We start from the raw sequence: 22,295 nt of genomic DNA on the forward strand, positions 1-22,295 counted from the left end.
TTTTCTTCTTCTATGAATTGCCCTGGCTACAGTTTCAAGGTCTATGTTGAATACAAGTGGTGAACAAGGGCCTCTTTGTCATGTTCCAGTTTTCAGAGGAAATGTTTTCAATTTTTTTTTCCATTTAAAATGATGTTGGCCTTGAAGTTAGCATAGATTGCTTTTACAATTTTCAGATATGTTCCTACTATCCCTAGTTTTTCTAGTGTTTTGAACAAGAAGGGGTGTTATATTTTGTTGATTTTTTTTTTGCATCTATTGAGATGATCATATGATTCTTGTTTTAAGTCTATTGATGTGATGAATTATGTTTATTGATTTGTATATGTTGACCCAACCTTGTTTCCATGGGATGAATCACAATCAATGATGGTGCACTATTTTCTTAATGTGTTTTTATATGGAATTTGCTGGAATTTTATTGAGAATTTTTGCATCTAGAAGTTTTCTTTCCTTAATGTGCCTTTGTTTGATTTTGGTATCTGGGTGATAGTAGCTCAATAGAATAAGTTTGAAAAGGTTTCCCCTTTTTCTATTTCATGGAATAATTTGAGAAGTATTGGTGTTAATTCTTCTTTGAGGGTCTTGTAGAACTTAGCAAGAATTCACCTGGTCCTGGGCTTATATTGATTTGTAGGCTTTTGATGGCATCTTCTATTTTATTACTTGAGATTGATCTGTGTAAACTGTGTATATCCCCTTGAATAAATCATAATTCTTAACATGAATTACAATATCTGTAATTTCAGTCACCTTCCCAGGAAATTCTAAATTGTTTATACTGTATCATTGACCTGAAGAGACAAAAATTTAATTATAAAATCTATAAGCTAATTATAGATCAAGTACTCTATAAATTACTTGATTCTACAGATTTTGTTATTTTGTGTGAACACTAGAATTTTCTGTTGTAAACATTAGAACCAGAGTGAAACTTAATTATTTTCCAATTTTCTAATGCAAATTGAAATATTAATGTGTTTTGGGATCAAAAAATCAATATTTTAAATATTTTTGATAACCCTTAATTGGGTTATCAAAAAAACTTGCAAAATATTTTTTAGAAATTTTATAGAAATCCAATTAATGTATTTGAATTTTGCCATAAATCTTAAACATATTATATAAATTTTTTATATTAACATAAAAATGAATTTTTTCACCAAGATCTATGAAGCTGCCTCCAACACCTCTAGTTGATTCCATCATTCCAGGCAAACATCTGGCAAGGTGAAACATCTTTGCATAAGAAGAATAAAATTCTTTATTAAGGACTGCTGATAAGCTGTGAGCTTACTTCTTTTCAGCCTTTTTTTAAATCCATCCTTCTGAAATATATTTTGCAGAGATGTTTTAATATTTAAAAAAGATTATCAACTTTAGTTATTCAATCTTTTATTTTTTTAGATAAATTATGAAATTTATTTATATTTCACCTTTTAAAAGCCAGAACATAACAAATTTCACTTTCTGGAAAGTCATCTTATTAGAAATACATGAAGTGCACTTAATACAAGGAAATTAGTTTCTTGGTTCCACCAATGAGATGTCTGTGCTCTTCTAAATCCCCTCCAATGAAGGTTTTATCAAACTTCCCTCCAAGCTTCTACAGAGACAATCTCAATTCAGGGAGGTCTGAGTGAACTAACTTCAGTTACTTCTAACTTCCCAGAAGTTACAGTAAAGAAGCTGACCTTAACATGTAGATCCTCCTAAGTAATAACTAATCAGAAAAGAAGTACATTGCCCCAAATGGCCCCTGTCTTTGCTGGTTGTTAGGCAACTGCAGTTAGCTCTTATGATGGGTGGGAAGAGCTCACAGCAGTAGGGCCCAAAGCCATTTGCAACCTTGAACACTGACCAGAAAAAAACTGCCATATTCAAACTGGAGGTCTGTGACAAGAAAGAATGAACCAAATCCATAAGACTTTGGGTCCATCAGAGATTCTGCTCCTATATATTAGGTGGCAGCTCTTAGCCTTGGAACTAATATTTATGAAACATGCTCAGCTTCAAGCTTCTCCAATGGCTACTGAACCACATTCCCAGTACACAGCTTTTATTAACTGCTCATCAGAGGGTGTGCTGTGCCTTGCAGACAGTATGTCTTGTAAGAGACAACAGGGTGCACCACAGCCTATCTCGGAGTTGAAAGCCAGGGTTTTAAAACAGAAATTTGGATGTTGAAACAAGTGTCATAAAGAAACCATCTGTGACAGTAAAATAATGCTCAGTTTAATCTAAGTTACCAAGTAAAAGATAAAAGACTAGTAGCCACCAGAGCCCCCACACCTTTTTCTTTTTAATCATTTTATCTCCTTTTCATGCTTCAGGAGAAGAATGTACACAAGCCCTCAAAGAGAAAGGTAAATGTGACCCAGTCATCTGAAAATACTTTGTTAGCTTGAAAACCAAAAAGCTATGGCCCTACCCGCTCTCTTAGCTGACTCCCTTCCCCACTTATGGAAAAAATGCTGTTTAACTTTCCTAACTTAGAAACTCCTCCACTAAAAATATATGGTTATACCTTATCCTAAAAAGGCACCATGCAGGCATTTAAGACTAAACCAGTTAATTCTAAAGGAGTGTAGCAGGAGTGTAGCAAAATATCACTAATAAAACTTCCAGCATCAAATCATGCAAAACCCTGAATATTCACCCCAAGAGGGTTCCTGAAATGTTTCCCAGGGTGCAAACTTCAGCTTCTAGCAGCTACTGCCCACCCCAGGGCAGGCAGCTCCACCACTGAGGAGTGTCAGCCCTGGTAGGCTGCACTGTGGCTAGAGCTCATACACCTCAGGGCAAGGAAAGGACATGCTTGTTTCATTCTGCTATTTGTGACCCAGAAAAGGTCCTGGCTGGCTCAAAGGATCTGAGAGATGAATACTGGATGGGAGGTGAAGAAGCTGGATTTTCTTCCAGAAGAGGCAGCAGAAGCTCTAGGAAGTAACTGAGGACCAATGCAACTAGAGCAGGTAACAAAACAAGGTTAAGGAAGATAGCTTTGGCGAGAGCCCAAAGGAAAAGAGAGCTCTGACCTGGGGACCCGTTTCTCGCGTCAGAAGTGACCCTGTCCCAATGCCATGGCTCATTTCCAGGTCTGTTGTACAGTTAAGGTGTGGGAGTCAAAGGTTTCACACTTAACATGTAATGGAAGCTCTAGAACAGGAGACGGAAAGCAAGGACTCTGCTCACTGGGGGATAATGGAGCGCTGCAACACCTGATTCATCATGTCCTCTTCATCAACATCCTAATCCACAGATTTGGTATCAGTGCTGTGGGATAATTTGCAGTGCTCCACAAGTCCTTCCTGATCAAAGTTCTTCTCGGGACAGTAAGGACAAGGAAAGGTGTAACGATTTGGGACATTCCTTGGCTGAAGGTATGCATCCTTAGTAGTGGCCTTCACACCTTCCATGATGTAGTTCTGGTATTTGGAACAGGTAGCCACGTGGGCTCGGATCTTAGATAAGGAAGAAATTCTTAGGGCAGCCATGGCAAGAAGTCTCTGTGCTCTCAATCTGCCGCTGGAGCTCCACAGTTCAGACACCAGGTGCCAGAGCGCTGCGACACACCCCACAGACAGGTTTCTTCGGCTTCAGACATTCCTGGAGGCATGCAGAGCAAAAGACGTGTCCACAGGGCACCTGCACCGGCTTCTCTTACACCTCCAGGCACACGGGACATATGAAGCAGCCCAGGGGGTTGGCCTCCCCGCGGGCCTCACCAGCTGAGTAATGCCCTCACGGGGCTGCTGTTGAGCCGCTCTCTTGCTGCCTCCGAGGGAGCCTAGTTTCTCAATCTTTTAAAAACAAAGATTTCATAAGAATGAAATGTTTCTCTTATGTCTTTTCTATTCACTATATGGAATTGCTTATGTTCTTTATGTAAATGTTTTGTCAACTGCAAGTGTGTTTCTTGTCTAATTAACTGTCTCTATATAAGCAGTAAGTTTTAGAAAAAGGTTTTGACTATTGAAGAACATTTAAAGTGAGTCTTGGTAGATAATAACTCATGAATTGCACTTTTTGTTAAACACTCCATATGATTAAATGAACAAATTTCTGGATTTCTTGTTATTATTAGATGTTAATAGACTACTTATCTGCTCCTTTTTAAAATTATATCTGTGTTGCTATTGCTTTCATAACATTATTTTTAAAAGCCATAGCATGATTTTCATTGTTTCTTACACTTTGCATGAAGGTTAAAAAATCTGAAATTTTTAAGCACTAAAATAAAGTCTTATGTCATATCTTATAGCAGGCAGAAATAAATGAGGTGTACCAGAAAAACTGCCGATGGAAAATATTTTATACTGATGTAGACTTTAATGATCATTACACAAAATATTCTATAATTTGAATTTTACTAGATTTAAATGCCTCATTTCAGGGGATGAAAGATCATGTGTTATGTGTTTCATTTTCAAGGGACTACATTTGCAAATAAGGTTTTGCATAAGGGAAACATTTTTCTACAAGAAATTCCCCTATAACCCACATTTATTAGTTTCTTTATAGCATCTATGTGTAAGAAAATTATGTTGACTCTGTAAGAAACTGTCACTAAGCTTCAAGGAAGTGTCTTAACAAACTATTTGTAATGAGAATGATTTAAAAAGAGAATAAAACAACTTTGCATTAGGTATCTTACTTTCACTGTGGCTGAAACTGTCTTGTTATTTACTGAACCCCTCCCTGCCCCTTTGCTCAAGGAAACTATCTTTAACCTCCTTATCCACTATAAACCTAGGAGTGAGTTTTAGACAATGTAGAAAAAAGCAATGTTCTGCAACTGCAATCATTGCTGATAAAAATTATTGTGTGATTCTTTACTCCATGTTTTCTCATCTATGGCAGGTAAATGTAGATACATTAGCTAAATAAAATTCACAGTTTAAAATGTCCGAACTTTCACCAATGTGTCTCTGAATACTACATGGAAAAGAACCTCTATAGCATGCTGACTTGTCTTTATGTGAAGCAGAAATAAGCAGATTGTACTAAGTATTGACAAAAGTGTGATTTTGTATTGTATACTACAGGGCTTTTTTCTGGAAAAAAAAAGTATGTATATAAGTACACAGAGACACACAAATAAACCTGGGCTAACAATAGCTGCCCTGAATTCAATTTCCTACAGAACCAATTGGAAGAATCACACCAAATCTCAGTTTTTCCCCAGAATCCAATTTCTAGCAACTTGGTAAATAGCCGGACCAAGTAATTTGTTCTTTACTAGCAAGAAAACTCCCAAGCTCACTTTATATAAATGAGAGAGCCAATAATGGAAACCCTAATCAGAAACAAACCTTCATAGTATATTCACTTGAACTCTTTTCCAAGTATATCTTCCTATAGGATGCATACTGAAAAAAGGGTGTGATTCCATGCTCATTCTCATGTCCTACAATAAATGAGGTAATTGGACTTTAACAAGACTATTTATTAACATTATAACCCTGTGTTTTCATTCTTTATAACAGAATTACCTTTAAAAAATATTAAAATTATAAGAAATATTTCATTATTTAATTTAGTCATTCACCAGGATGGTACAGAATATACTAATTCATTGCTTATACTAATTATCTATTTGTTGCTCATTTCATATTATATTTTATTATGATTTGGATATGACATATCTTCAATAAGCTCCTAGGTTAATGTGGGAATATTCAAAAGCAAGATGATTAAAAGAGCAGTAATCTAATCAGTCCATCTTACTTTGAGTGAGCTGACTGAGCAGTAACCGTAGGCAGGTGGGGCATGGCTGGAGGACGTGGGTCAGCAGAAATGGGTCATGGAAGGGGCCATCTTTCTCTAGACCCTTCACTACTCTGTTTTATAGCCCCACAATGAGCTGGGGCCTTCTCTGGGGCCTTCCCCCATGATGTACTGCTTTACCTTTAGCTCAGAGCTATAGAGTCAGCTGTCAATAGTTGGTAACTGTGGGTTCCAAATAAAAATTTTCTGTTCTAAGTTGTTCTTGTCAGGTATTCTGGTCACAGTAATGCAAAAAATGGAGCAAAACACATTTAGAGATAATTTGCATGCTAGCATTACATTTCTTTCTCTTTGATGTTTACATCTTGCTATAATTTGAATGTTAAATGTTACCTAATGTTTCACAGGTTAAAGACTTGGTCCCCAGTGTGGTGCCTTTGAAGGTTCAATAGAACTTTAGGAATTGCAAACTAGTAAGAGGTTCTTAGGTTATTCCAGGCATGCTACCAAAGAAGACCATTCTATTTCTCTGTGCTACTGGCTCCTGATGTATGTGGTATGCTCTACCATATCTGACCACAATTATGTTCTGCCTTTGCCAGATTCTCAAAGCATTGAGGTTACCTGATTTTGGACTAGAACTTTCAGAAATGTAAGCTAAAATAAACCATTTTTTGTTATAAGTTAATTATCTCAGGTATTCATTTTAGTAAGAAAGCTGATTAATATACATTTGATTTAGGGGAGAAGCACTTGTGGAATCAATAATGTAAAGTTGAAGTAGGAGTGACAGTAAGTGCAGATGTATATAATTAAAGTTGTTTCCAGCTTAAAGTAACAACTACAATTATATACAAAATAAAATTCTAAAAAACACTTAAATAGAATGTTTTAAGCTAATATCTTGGCAGAAACAAAGAAGAAACCTGAAGTAGTTACACAAAGAAAAATATATTAAAAAATTGAAAGCATTTCATTAGACAAATCAACAAAATTTAAAGAGATAGTAAGCAGTTAAAAAAGAAGCAACAAAACTATATGACAGGTGGAGCACTGTCCTGGCATATATGACTCCCTGGATGGATAACCAAAACCAGTAAAAAACAAACTCTAAGGCATAGAAAATAATTTAATCTATTAATCTAACAGAAGGTTAACATGCAGAATAAATGAGGAACTCATAAACTTAAAAAAATAAAAAATGCATACATGGAAGCTAGAGCAAAATAAAGGAAAGAGGTTGGGATGTGGGGATTAGATAACACAAAGAAATGGGGAAGATAAGTGGACTAGAAGAAGAAGAAGATCAAAAGTGAAGGAGGAGGAGTGGGGACAGGAATGGTGACAGGACTTTAAGAAATTCATATATATATATATATATATATATATATATATATATATGAATTTATATATATATACATGCATACCCCACAGGAATATCACCTTTATGTATAAATTATGAATCAAAAATACATAAATAAACTAACAAAAAGAAGATCAGTGGAGTAGAGTAAGAAAGAGAAGGAGAATAGGGAAAAGGAAAAGGATTGGCAAAGGAGGGGGAACAGGAATTTTAATAAATTCCATGAATTATGATTTTGTCAAAATAAACTACTGTATATAACTACAATTATCCAATAAAAAATAAAAATGGGCAAATAATTTGAAGGGACACTTCTCAAGAGAAGAAATGTCAAAATACTAATGGCAAAAAAAATCAAAAAATGTTCAATATCATTAGTAATCAGGGGAATGCAAAACTACAAATGAAATATTATCTCACCTCAACTATGAATGTGGATTATTAAAAAACCTATTATTAAAAATAGCATATATTCGTGAGCATTTGGAGAAAAAGGAAATATTAGTTGCTGTTAGCCTCATAGAGCACAACATGAAAAATTTATAAAACAAAAATGAAGCCACCATATATATAATCTAGTTATCCCACTTTGGGTATATAATACAAAAGGAAATGAAATCAAAACCATAAATAAATACCTGCACACCCATATTTTATTGCAGCACTAACATAAGATATGGGATAACGTAAGTGGTCATCCACAGGTGTTGTATATATATATATATATATGGTGTTGTATATATATACAATGGAGTATCATTCATGCATAAGAAAGAGTGAAATCCTGTAAAGTTCAGCAAACTGTGTGGAATTAGAGGAAATTATGTTACATAAGCCAGATGCAGGAATACAAGTAACACATGTGCTTTCTCATAAGTGGAAGTCTGAAAATAGAATACTGATTACTGATTACTAAAATAATACTGATTACTAAGAGAGGAGTGAGGATCGGAGGGTGGAAATAGTGTATTTTTTTTTTAGTGCCAAACCTGAAGTTGCCTTTATTTTTTTATTAATTTATTTTAATTAGATATATATGACAGCAGAATGCATTGTGCGCAATTGCAACACAACTTTTCATTTGTCTGGTTTTCATTTCATTTCACCATATGTACAGTTACACATATATCTAAGGTAATGGTGTCCATCTCATTCCTCTGTCTTTTCTGACCAAATGCACCCTCCTCACCACTCCTTCCACCTTGCCCAATTAAAGTTTCTCTATTTTGCCCATGTCCTCCTTATTATGGATCAGCATCCATTTATCAGAGATAACATTCAGCCTTTGATTTTGGGGGGGATTGGCTTTCTTTGCTTAGCATGATATTTTCCAATTCCATCCATTTACCTACAAATGTCATAATTTTATTCTCTTTTAATGCTGTATAATATTCCATTGTGTATGTGTACTACAATTTCTTTATCTATTCATTTATTAAAGGGGATCTAGGTTGTTTCCATTGTTTAGTTATTGTGAATTGAGTTGCTAAGAACATTTATGTGGCTGCATTAATATAGTATGCTGATTTTAAGTCCTTTGGGTATAGGACAAGGAGTAGGATAGCTGGGTCAAAGGGTTGTTCCATTCCAAGTTTTCTAAGGAATCTTCATACTGCTTTCCACAGTGGTTGCACCAATTTGCTGTCCAATTAGCAAATTGGAATGTGTCTTCCCCCACTTCCTCCCCAAGATATATTGTTGTCTGTATTCTTGATAACTGCCTTTCTGACTGGCGTGAGATGAAATCTTAGAGTAGTTTTGATTTGCATTTCTCTAATGACTAGAGGTGTTTAACATTTTTTTTTATGTATTTGTTGATCAAATGTGTATCTTCTTCTGAGAAGTGTCTGTTCAGTTCCTTAACCCACTTATTGATTCTGTTGTGTGGGTTTTGGTGTAAAGTTTTTTGAGTTCTTTATATATCCTGGAGATAACTGTTCTCTCTGACATGCATGTGGCAAAAATTTGCTCCCAAAATATAGGCTCTCTCTCCACCTCAGTAATTGTTTATTTTGCTGAGAAGCTTTTTAGTTTGGGTCCATCCCATTTATTAATTCTTGATTTTATTTCTCGCACTTTAGGAGTCTTTTTAAGGAAGTCTAGGCCTAATTTGATGGGATGAGGATTTGGGCCTACATTTTCCTCTATTAGGCATAGGGTCCCTGGACCAATTCCTAGTTCCTTGCTCCACTTTGAGTTGAGTTTTGTGCATGGTGAGAGATAAGGAATTATTTTCATTTTGCTACAGATGGATTTACAGTTCTCCCAGCACTATTTGTTGAAAAGGCTATCTTTTCTCCAGTGTATGTTTTTGGTCCCTTTGTCTAGTATGAGATACCTGTATTTATGTGGATTTGTCTCTGAATCTTATATTCTATACCATTGGTCTACATGTCCATTTTGGTGCCAATACCATGATGTTTTTGTTGCTATATCTTTGTAGTATAGTTTAAGGTCTGGTATTGTGATGCCTCTGATTCACTCTTGTTGCTAAGGATTGCTTTGGCTATTCTGGGTCTCTTATTTTTCCAAATGAATTTCATTATTCCTTTTTCTATTTCTGTAAGGGATGTGTGTGGGATATTAATTGGAATTGCATTGACTCTGTATAGCACTTTGAGTAGAATAGCCATTTTGACAATATTAATTTTGCCTATCCAAGAGCATGGGAGATATTTTCATGTTCTAAAGTCTTCTTCAATTTCTGTCTTTAGTGTTCTGTAGTTTTTATTTCAGAGGTCTTTCACCTTTTTTTGAAAGTTGATTCCCATTTTTTTTTTGAGTCTAATGTGAATTGTCCCAATTTTTCTTTCAGAGAATTCATTATTAATGTATAGAAATGCATTTGATTTATAGGTATCTATTTTGTATTCTACTATTTTGATGAATTTGTTAATTAATTCTAGAAGTTTTCTGGTGGACTTTTTGTGATCCTCTAATATAGAATCATGTCATTAGCAAATACTGATAGTTTGAGTTAATCTTTTCCTATTTGTATCTCTTAATTTCTTTTATCTTTCTAATTGCTCTGGCTAGGGTTTCAAGAACTAGGTTGAATAGAAGTGGTGAAAGAGGACATTCCTGTCATGTTCCAGTTTTTCAAGAGAATGCTTCCAATTTTTTGCCTTTTAGAATAATTTAGGCCTTGGGTTTAGCCTAGATAACCTTTACAATGTTGAAGTATGTTCTACTATTCCTAATTTTTGTAGTGTTTTGAACATGAAAGTGTGCTGTATTTTCTCAAATTCTTTCTCTGCATCAATTGATATAATCATATGATTCTTATCTTTAAGTCTATTGATGTGATGAACTATATTTATTGATTTCCAAATGTTGAACCAAAGTTGCATCCCTAGAATGAACCCCACTTGATCATGGTGTAGTATTGTTTAAATGTGTTTTTATATGCAATTTGCCAGAATTTTATTGAACATTTTTGCCCTAATGTTCATCAGAGATATTGTCTTTCTTGGTATGTCTCTGCCTGGTTTTAGTATCAGGATAATACTAGCTTTGAAGAATGAATTTGGAAGGCTTCCTTCCTTTTGTATTTGATGGAATAATTAGAAGACAATTGGTATTAATTATTCTTTGTAGGTCTTCTGCAACTCATCTGTGAATCCATCTGGTCCCGGGCTTTTCTTGGATGGTAGGCTTTTGATGGTGTCTTCTATTTCCTTGCTTGAAATTGATCTGTTTAAATTGTGTATGTCCCCTTGACTCAGTTTAGGTGGATCATATGTATCTAGAAATGTCTTGGTGTCTGTGGCTTTCTATTTTACTGGAGTATAAATTTTCAAAATATTTTCTAATTTTCTTCTGTACTTCATGTTTGTCATGATATTTCTTTTTTTCATCAAAAATTTTAGTAATTTGAGTTTTCTCCCTCCTTCTTTTTGTTAGAGGGGTGAAGGGTTTGTCAATTTTATTTATTTTTTCAAAGAACCACCTTTTTGTGTTGTCATTTTTTTTAGATTTTTTTCTTTAGTTTTGATTTTATTGATTTCTACCCTGATTTTAATTATTTTCTGTCGTCTACTACTTTGGATTTTGGTTTATTCTTCTTTTTCTAAGGCTTTGAGCTCTAATGTCAGGTCATTTATTTGTTGACTTTTTCTTCTTTTAATGAAAGAACTCCATGCAATGAACTTTCCTCTTAGCAATGCCTTTATAGTGTCACAGAGATCTTGGTAAGTTGTATCAGGGTTCTCATTTACCTCTATTTTTTTTTAATCGCTACCCTGATGTCTTCTGTTATCCATGCATAATTCAATAGTGTATTGTTTAGTCTCTAATGTTGAAGTAATATCTCTCTTTTAATTTTATGATTGATTTCTAATTTCATTCCATTATTGTCAGATAAAATGCAGGGTAGTATCTCTATTTTGTTGTTGTTGTTATTGTTATTTGCTAAGACTTGCTTTGTAGCATAATATATGGTGCATTTTGGAGAAGGATCCATGTGCGGCTGAGAAGAAAGTGTATTCGCTAGTTGATGGTTGGAATACTATATGTATATTGGTTAAGTCTATATTATTGATTGTATTGTTGAGTTCTATAGTTTCTTTGTTTAATTTTTCTTTGGAAGATCTATCCAGTGATGAGAGAGGTGTACTAAAGTCACCCAGTATTATTGTGTTTGGTCTTTTTTGGTTTGTTTGTTTTTGAGAAAAATTTATTTGACATATATGGATGCCCCATGTGCTTCTTTATCCCTCTTCACTAGCTTTGGTTTGGGATCTACTTTATCTGATATGAGGATGAAAACCCCTGCTTATTTGTGTGGTTCATATAAGTGGTACCTTTTTCCTAGCTTTCACCTTCAGTCTATGGATGTCTTCCTGTGAGATGAGTCTCTTGAAAGCAACATATTATTGTTTTGTTGTTGTTGTTTAATGCAACCTGTAAGTCTATGTCTCTTAATTGATGAGTTTTGGCTATTCACTTTCAGGGTTATTATTGCAAAAGAATTTGTATTCCTAGACATTTTGGTTTATTTTAGGCATTTAATTTGACTTTTTTTTCCCTTTGAGTGGCCTTTCCCTTAGTGTAGTCCCTCCCTTTGCTGATTTTCATTTTCTTTTTTAATTTTTTCCTCCTGGAATATTTTGCTGAAGATGCTCTGTAATGCAAGCTTTCTCACTGTAAATTCTTTTAACCTTTTTTTTGTCATGAAAGGTTTTTATTTAATCATCAAAACTGAAGCTTAATTTTGCTGTGTATAAGATTTTTGCTTGGCATCCATTTTTTTTTTCTTTCAGAACTTAGTATATGTTGTTGGATCTCCTGGCTTTGAGAGTCTGAGTTGAAAAATCTGTTGAGAAACAAATTGGTCTCCCCCTATATGTGATCTGATTCCTGTCTCTTATGGTCTTTAGGATTCTATCCTTATTCTGTATGCTAGGCATTTTCATTGTAATGTGCCTTGGTATAGATCTGTTGTAATCTTGTACATTTGGTGTTCTGTAAGCCTCTTGTATTTGACTTTACAATTCATTCTTCATGTTTGGGAAATTTTCTGATATTATCTAATTGAAGAGATTGTGTATTCCTTTGGTTTGAATCTCTGTGCCTTCCTCTATGCCAATAACTCTAAGATTTGGTCTTTTGATGCTTTCCTATAATTCCTGGTTTTCCCGTTCATGGTTTCTTATCATCTTTACTCTGTGGACAACTTTATTTTCCAGATTGTACACTTTGTATTCATTATCTGAAGTTCTGTCTTCCAAATGATCTAGTCTGTTAGTGATGGTTTCTGTTGAGTATTTTATTTGCTTTATCGCTTCCTTCATTTCAAAGATGTCTGATTTTTTTTCCCCAGAATCTCAATCTCTTTATTGAATTAATATTTTGCTACCTGTATTTGCTCCCTTATCTCTTTGTTGGTGTTTTCAGTGGTTTCCTGCGATCAATTTTTGAGTGATCAATTTTGCCTACATCTGCTCATTTAGGTCATTCTTTAATTCACAGATAATTTTAATTATATATATTCTGAACTCATTCTCTGACATTTTATCAACTGTGCTGCCCATGGATTCTGTTATCGTAGAATATGGTTTGGGGCACTTTCTTTTGTATTTTTTTTTTTTATGTTGTGTGTTCCTTTCTTGCAGGGCAGATCTGAGGTATTACAATTTCTACCTTATAATCTTGTAGTATCTGTGCAGGTTATCTGTACCTCACCTTGGTATTGGGCTTCCAGACCCTGACAATGTGCCCTGATGGATGATACTGCAAATAAAGATGCTGGCAGCGATAGCAGAGGTAACTCAAAATAGCAAGGGAGGTGCCCCAAGGTGGATGAACTCTCTTTTAGAGATAGGGCTGAAAGGGTGGAACTTTCAATGGTTTTATGATGACTCTTCTGAGATGGAGCTTCTTCTAGGCACTGTTGTTGCAAGGTGGAGGCTACTGTGTGGGAAGGGCTATGGTGATGGCTGCAGTGTCCCAGGAGGGAAATGGTTTAGACCTGGGCTTCCAGGTGGGTGGGGGGAGGGTGCAGAGCTGGGCCTACCCTGGGCCTGGGATCCCACACTGGTGACAGGGGTGATCCTTAGATGGGGGCTGAGCTCCAGCATGGGTCTGCCTGTCAGTGCAGCAGACCCAGTACTACCCTGGGCCTGGACTCCCAAGCAGGTCAGCAGAGGCCTTGGCCTGGATGCTGCATAGGTCACTGGAGGCGGTCCTGGCGCCAACCTGAGCCTGGGCTACCACAGAGATGGTGGGGGCAGTTCTGGGCTAGGGCCCAGGCTCTGTAATTGTTTTTAATCAATACATATATAGAAGTACACACTGAATCCCATTATATGTATAGGTACTATTCATTCATAAGAATATAGTAAATTCTTTTTATTAAAAATTACTTAAACATATATGGATTCAATACCATAATCAAAAGGTATAGAGAGTTACAATTTGTAAAAAAAAAATTAAGACCCAATATGTACTGTTATTCAAGATATCCACTTTAAATTTAATGTTGAAAGGTAAAGGAATGGAAAAAGACATTACATGCAAATTTGGTAACTAAAATAGAGTGACTGGGTAAAATCTTTAAATTAGGGGAAAAAACTTGTCCCATAAGACAAAAAGTCATCATATGATGATAAACAGTCAATACATCAAGGGGTAAATTATAAAAATAGACACACTATATATCAAGGCATTTAAGCATAGAAAAGCAAATAGAACAGAAAGACAGCAAACATATAAAGTAGGGCACTTTGAACCCCTATTTTTTTAATCATGGATAGATAATCCAAAAAGAATATCAAGAAAGAAAAGAAAGAAAGAAAAGAAAAAGCAAGTTTAAATAAAACTATGGATCAAGCACAACTAAGAGACATACACGAAAAAAAAAAAAAAAAGATTATACATAGCCAGGCATGGTGGAGCATGCCTGTAATCACAGAAGCTAGGAAGGCTGAGGCAGGAGGTTTGCCAGTTCAAAGCCAGCCTCAGCAAAATCGAGGTACTAAGCAACTCACTGAGATCCTGTCTCTAAATAAAATATAAATTAAGGCTGGGGATGTGGCTCAATGGTTAATACCCCTTAGTTCAATCCCTGGTACAAAAAAAATTATGCATTCTTTGTGAGTATATTACAGGTTAAAACATATTTTAATTCTAAAATAAATCTTACAAATTAAAATAAATCATACCAATTACTGCCACAATGGAATGATGCTATAAATAAACAAGAGAATGATCAGAAAATTCACATGTGGCAATGTAATAACACATGGCTGCATCACAAAGACACTATTTGTATATTAAATATGTAGGAACAATTTTTTTTCTTTAACAGAAAAAATCCATTCTCCCAATTTTTCTGAAATTTCTAACCTTTATATTAACAAGTCTCTATTTTGGAAAGAATCATATATTGAAAATGTTTCTCTATTCTAAAAGCTTTTTTGTACTCAAGGGAAAAAAAGCACAATGTTAAATGAAAGCTGGCCTTTCCCATCATAGTCAAGTATTAATGAGGGCTGCTGAGGAAGCCCTTTCAAATGGGTCAGCAGTACTTATCCTGGTATCTTTTGTTTTTAAATGGACCTACTATTGCAAGATTTTTCTTTAACATCAGAGATCTAAATGTTTACAAGACATTTGAGTTTTAAATATTAGCTTAAAAACATAATCAGAAGAAGTACACACAAAAAAAAAAAAGAAAAAAAAGAATTTGATTCCTCACAATTCTAATAGCAAAGGTTAAAAGGAATTCAGTGGAGACATGTCTTTTCAGCAAATGTGTCAGATCAATTTGATACTCATATTAAAAAATGCCCATACTCACTAAAGTATCAGAAAAACTAATATAATTAACATATTTAAAGCTAACAAGGGAATGCTTTCACTTTTACATCAGGATAGGGAAAATCTGTTTTTATTACTATTTATATTCAACATTGAACTTGAGGTTGTATTGTGTAGAATAAGTTGAGAAAAAAATAAAATAGATCTAATTAAGTTTGAATAAGTGAAAAGTAAATCCATCTTTATTCATATCATGACATGACTTTTCTTAAAAAAAATTTATGGATTCCACAAATACATACTAGCAACAATAAATAAGTATAACAATATAGCAGGATACAAGATCAACATACACACAAAAAACTGTTTTTATTTCAATGAACAATTAGAACATTTCAACAGAGGTACATTTTTAAAACTACCCTAATAAAATACATCAGTAGACATCACTGAAACAACAACAACAACAACAACAACAACAAAAAAAACATTATTGTAAGACACTAAATATTGAAAAGGTTTCTAAACAAGTTGAACTATTGTTACAATACTAACTTATCAGAATTTCAGCTTTCATATTTTATAAAAATCATTATGTTCATTCTAAGTTCATATGAAAAGCAAATTACCTAGAATGTTCAAAAGAACTCTGAAAGCAGAGAACAGAGTGGGATAAGTCCTATTACTTGACTTTGCTATAGCTATAGAATTTCAGTTTACAAGACTGAGATATTGCCAACCAAACAAAAAAAGATCAGTGAAAAAGAATTGATAGTTCAAAAATTAAAATTATTAGACATTGAGGAAGAAAGGAATGAAATTATTGTGACCCTACGTTAGACAAACTCTTCTTACATAAAATATAGAAACTTGATTTATAAAATGTTATCAAATTAGATTTGTCAAAATTAAGATCTTTTGTTTTGCAAAAGTGTAAAAATGAAACCAATTCATTTGTATAATTAATGTGTTAACATTTGTAATAATAAAAGGACACACTGTAATAAGAAAAAATAGACTTTTAAGAGAATAAGGAGACAAGCAATATATAGATAGTAGCTGCAATTTCCATAAAGTCATAAAGGAATTCATACATTAAAAATAACACTCTAAACTCAATTATAAAATCATACTGAATTAAAAATATTGAAAGGATTTTAACTTCATTCACCTCATCAATGAAGTATGATTTCTATACAATCACATGGAAAATATTTATGATTATCAGTCATTAGTGAAATTTAATTAAAATTTCAGCTACTTAATATTATACAGCTGCAATTAATATCTGAAATCAAAATGAAAAACATAGTTTTCCTGAAGATATGAAACAACTGGAACTCCCACATACTGATGGTAACGTAATAATATACTGTTTTGGCTAATGAGGGTTTCTTTAAATACACACCCACCATAAATATCTATCCAAAAGAAATGAAAGCAGATTCTATGAAAAGACTTATACAGTAGTATTAATAACAGTTTAATTTCAGGTAGCCCAAACCTGTAAATCACACAAATGTCCATCAAAAAGGTGAATGAGTAAGCACATTTTGGTATATTCATGTCATGAAATATTAAATAGTACTAAATATTAAAGTATTAAATAGTACTAAAACAAAAACAGTATAGAAACAAACAGAAATAAGCTATATATATTTATATATAATATAAACATATATGAATAAATACATAAACCTAAATATATATGAATATAATCATATATTTGTATATATGTAAATTAATCATAATTCCTTTATTTTGTAGGAAGTATTAATGAACTTTCAATATTCCCTAGAAGTTGGAAATAGTTTCTACTCCCACAATGAGAATTCGATTTTTTTTTTTAATTCAGAAACATGAATGTGGAGGACTTATAACTTGAGTTCTATAGTTTCAGCCCCATGACAAAAGAAAGCACAAGACTTAAAATCATTGGTCAGGATCTTGAATAGCTCTTCTCACTTTTACTGAGCAAGTATAGTTTCTCTTCATTAACAAGCTGAGCAACAACAAGCAAAAAAGAAACATGAAGTTTCCTTATCATCTTTTGTATATACAGGTAGGTATATATACACATTACATATACAGAGATTTCTTATAGGAATTTGACTTATTCATTTGTGGGAGTAGTTAAACAATGTCTGTAAGGCCGTTTTCTTTATAGTAGATGTTGGGAATTGAAATCCACAACATACAGCAAGAACAAGTGGATATTCTCAAACATAAATCGGAACCCACCAGAATGGTCTAGAACCAGTATGCTGTTGACTTTAACCATGTGGAAGACAGACCCTTTGTCAAAAAGCTAAACTATATTCTAGAACTTCAATTATAAAATTTCAAAGTCTATTAAGCTATGGGCCAAGAGTAAATTCATAAAATTTAAAACTCATCAGTATACACAGAGTTCACTCTTTCCTACTAGGCAGGGAATTCTTATTGATTTGAGATCTGAATGGAAAAAAATAAAATAAAATCAAACAAAAAGACTAACACACCAGATTTGCCATTGTCTCTTACCTTAAAGAAAATGGATCTCTGTATACCACTAATCCACTTACCAAAATCATGAAGCAGCCAGAATATGAAACCATATTTCTTATCATGCTGCCAATAATAGTTATTCGATTTAAGTAAATAAAAACAAAATGAAGATCAAAACCCAAAATTAGTAGTTAGTAAAATTAAATTTAGAAAAAGAGAGCCACAAAGTCTTTACAGAGCCCCATATTCAGTACAGGGAACCAAGAATTACACACCTCAGCCTCGAGTGACAAAGAGGTACACTTTACAGGTCACAAAGACTGGCTGGCTTTCTTGGGGGAATCCAGTGGACATTTTAGTAGATCATCATTTCTCAAGAAAACATCTGACTCACAAAGATATAAAAATGAACATGTGTTAAATATTTTATTTAATTAATTAACGAGAAAAATGATAAGGGGTTATAACTAGTTCAAAGGGGATTCCAAAAAATACATTTTTGAGTCAGAAATATTGACAAGAATGTGAAAATGACCCAAAACTCATCTGTTAGTGCACAAGTGCAAGATTAAGAAAATTACTCCTCCCACTTACAGTTCATTTTATGTTTATATAAAATAAATTAGTTCCTTTTTTTTATTGCTGTCAGTTATCAGCCACTGACAAGGTTACAAAGACTTTATAGACTCAAAGTATACTGTGAAACAGTGCTGTGAATGAAGGATATGGATAATAGGCCCCAGGGAGGGAACATCCCTTACTGTTCCCCTACCTTCCCTCCTTCCATGCTCTAAATTAACCCTGCCACCCAAAATCCTCCCATGACCTGGCCTTGCCAGCCAAAAGGCCCACCCAAAGTAACTAATTCCTACCTAGCTCAGCTAAGGCCCTAAAAAAACAGATCCTCATAGTAGCCCACTGCCATCCATCCCCACCACAACCCCTCTTTTACTAAATAAAAACCCCCATACTTGTACTGAATAAAGCATGGCTTTATTCTTTTTATTTTTTGTATTATCTTTCATGTGCTTTCAGTGAATAGTGCACCGTTTATTATGGAAGCACAAGTTTTATACTACAGCCATACAGACTATTGCATCACTGGACCAAATCTGTGATATTTACAGAGTAACAAACTAAGGGTAACAGTAATTGATGTCTTATCAAAGCCAAATACTTTTTGAGTTAAAAAGATATTTTTCATACATCTATGAGGTTTGCATGTATTGAAGATTTTAATTTTCTATATGATATTAGATATTTATTATTTCATTAAGGATGGTGGAATTTGCCAATTTATATTTGTTTTTAATCTCTCCTATCTGTCCTATTGGATTCTTTGTCTATGTGTATGCCAATATAATAAATTTTGATTACTATATTATTTTGGCATCTTTTGTCAAAAAGAATCATTGAATTCTTATAGTAAATTATTTTTAAAAATGATTTATACAGTTTCAATTCACATAAAATTTATATATATATATATATATATATATATATATATATATTAAGGAAATATATATATATATATATTTCCTTAATAATGAGGCCACAGCCAGTAACTTAGCATGAGTAGAAAAGAGTAACACTTTCTTATTTCCCCAAATTACATGACTTACTTCTCAAATTAGAGTTTCCTATATTTTGTCAAAAGTTATAGAGTTGCTGGGCACAGGGGCCACACACCTCTAATACCATTTACTTGGGAGGTGGAGGCAGGAGGATCAGAAGTTCCTAGCCAGCTTAGTCAATTTACAGAGACCCTGTCTCAAAATAAAATAAAAGCTGGGTGCAGTGGTGCGCACCTACAATCCCAGCAGTTCTGGGACTGGGTCAGCAAGATCACAAGTTTGAGACCAACCTCAGTAATTTAGCAAAGCCCTAACCAATTTAGTGAGACCCTGCCTCAAAATAAAAAAATAAAAAATAAAGCCCTGGGGATCTGACTCAGTGGTTAAGAGCCCCTGGGTTCAATCCCTGGTACCAAAAAATAAATTTAAAAAACTAAAAATAAAATTGAAAAGGCTGAGATCGTCACTCAGTGGTAAATGGCTTCTGTGTTTAATTCCCTAGTAAAACACACACACACACACACACACACACACACACAGTAAAGAAAGAAAAAAAAAGAGCTAATAGAGCTATTTCAATGGTGTCTCAAACCCTCAAATGAAGAAATAAGGGATCCGTAAAACTCACCTCACCTTAAATAAATGCCCTAAGTCCTGAGAAAGTTTCCACTCTGCTCCCAAGGTCTATTGTTACATTGTTACCTCTTTCATGAAATACGGGAGAAATTTTTCCCATTTTCAAAATCATAGTGATGTGTCCTGTGTGTGTGTGTGTGTGTGTGTGTGTGTGTGTGTTACTCTGTATGGACAAGAAAGATTCCTATGATCCTCCATGTTTACTGGCATAGGAAAAAAAATTATAAAGATCCAACTTAAATATTCATTCTTTAATTTCAAGTCCTTGAAAAAGGAGGACAAATATATTTATTTATGGCAGGAATGAAAGAAAATTTACTAAACCAAAAAGTGAGACAGGTTTCACATGTTTCATAAGATTAAAACTTTAAAAGCCAAAGCATGTTTTAAAAAAGTAACTTCAAATTTGTCTTTGTCTTTCTTATATAACCTCAAACTTAATGACATACTAAGCAAACTCTTTTGTGATCTTATTTTTTGTGATAGACTATATTTTTTTCAGTACTTGCCCAGCATTGGAAAATATCTAGATAATACATTTGAAAATAAATCAATATTTCTAGATCAGCCACTTTGGAAAGTAGAAAAAAAATTTGCAGTCTCATCAGAGAAATCACTAAGGAGTAAATATTTAACAACTATTCGTCAGATTAATAATTTTAAGCATGAGATATTAGTCTCAGCCTTTTTATACCATTCTATTAATTTCTTAACTTGATGATTACTAGAAAAAAATGAAAAAAAATATTTTAATACCAATGTGTTGATTTTGCATTGAATAGTTGTCACTATATAGTTCAGTAATCAATTTAACATTTGAGGTATAAGCATTTAAGTTCAGAATGTTGTTAGCTTTCATTTACTGCTCAAAAAAAAAAAAAAAAAGACTAAAACCTAACAATTTTAAACAGTATAAATGTATTGTCTTATAAGTTTTCCAAGTGGGATTTATAGGAGGCAGCTGCCTGCTGAAATCAAGGTAGATATCTTATATCCAGGTCTCTTATGTAGAGGCCTGTGGGGACATTTTTACTGCTAGAAATCAATTCTTTGCAGTTGTAGTGCTAAGGTCCCTGTTTCTTTGCTGGCTGCCAGCCACCCCATTCCCAGCTCCTTAAAGGGCTTCCTTATCATCTTGCCCTGCCCTTTCTCTCTTTGAAGCAACCACAGCCCAAGGGCAATTTGCACTTCTGAATCCTGACTTATGCTATCCCTTCTGCCTCCAGCTAGAGAAAGTTCTCTTTATCTTAGGGCCTACATGATAAGATTGGATCATCTACTTCCCCCTTCCCTGTTAAGAAGGTAATTTTAAAATTTAATGGTAGTTACCATACTCTAGGAAGAGTGATTGGTGGGAATAGGAAAAGTTCATCAATGTTACAGATAGATAGCAGTGAAAATTCTGATGTAATATCACACAGTAGGATAGTTATACAGTATAACAATTATATACTGTATGTTCCCTAAAGCTAGAAGAAAGGATTCTGAATGGCTTCAAGAAAGGAGTTTTAATGTTTTTACCATAAAAATGGTAAATTTTTAAAGAGATAGATTGGTTTACCTGACTTAACCATTATACAATATATACACATATTGAAATATCACAGCACTGCAATGAATGTTTTTATTTTTATGTACCAGTTAAAAATGAACAAAACAATTACATTTTTTTTTACCAAGATCCATTGTTTGAACCCAGTTTTGATCATTAACCAATGCAGACAAGCATAAACACTCTCACATGCACCCATATAATAAATATAAGTTACTGAAACATAAGTTTTAAAAAAGTCATATTTCCATATTTTACACAGCAAAGTACATTCACATATTCATTTTTGTTTCATATTTTTTCTCTGTTTTATTTCATTAAATTTTTTCTTTAGAGAATGCTAAACTGATTTCATAACCAACTAATAGGTTGTCTATGGTTTGAAAAAACTAATTCTCCTTAAGAGACTGCAGGTTAAGATATGATGATGCTGTGCTGCTCTCACTTCAGGAGCATTTATCTGTAGCTCTCTCAAGTGTGAACCGCAACTGTAAAAACTGAAGGCCTTGTCTCCTGTCCCATCCTGAGCCACTTTTCCAAAGATAACTTTTCCAAAGATAACTTTCCAAAAGATAACTTTTTTTTTTTTTTTGGTACAAGGAATTGAACAAAGTTATCTTTTTTCCAAAGATAACTTTTTTCTCTTTCCTAGTATATCAGAATAAACAGTTCTCACTCCAGTTTTGCGAATCAG

The 22,295-nt window shown here is 33.7% G+C and overlaps 1 pseudogene; it reads right to left on the reverse strand.

Annotated features, from left to right (window-relative positions):
* Positions 1 to 3,191: 3,191 nt before the first annotated feature.
* Positions 3,192 to 5,321, reverse strand: LOC114092815 (E3 ubiquitin-protein ligase RNF114 pseudogene; annotated as a pseudogene).
* Positions 5,322 to 22,295: the final 16,974 nt, after the last annotated feature.

This window comes from Marmota flaviventris, chromosome 7, assembly GCF_047511675.1.
Source record: "Marmota flaviventris isolate mMarFla1 chromosome 7, mMarFla1.hap1, whole genome shotgun sequence".
Lineage (NCBI taxonomy): Eukaryota > Metazoa > Chordata > Mammalia > Rodentia > Sciuridae > Marmota > Marmota flaviventris.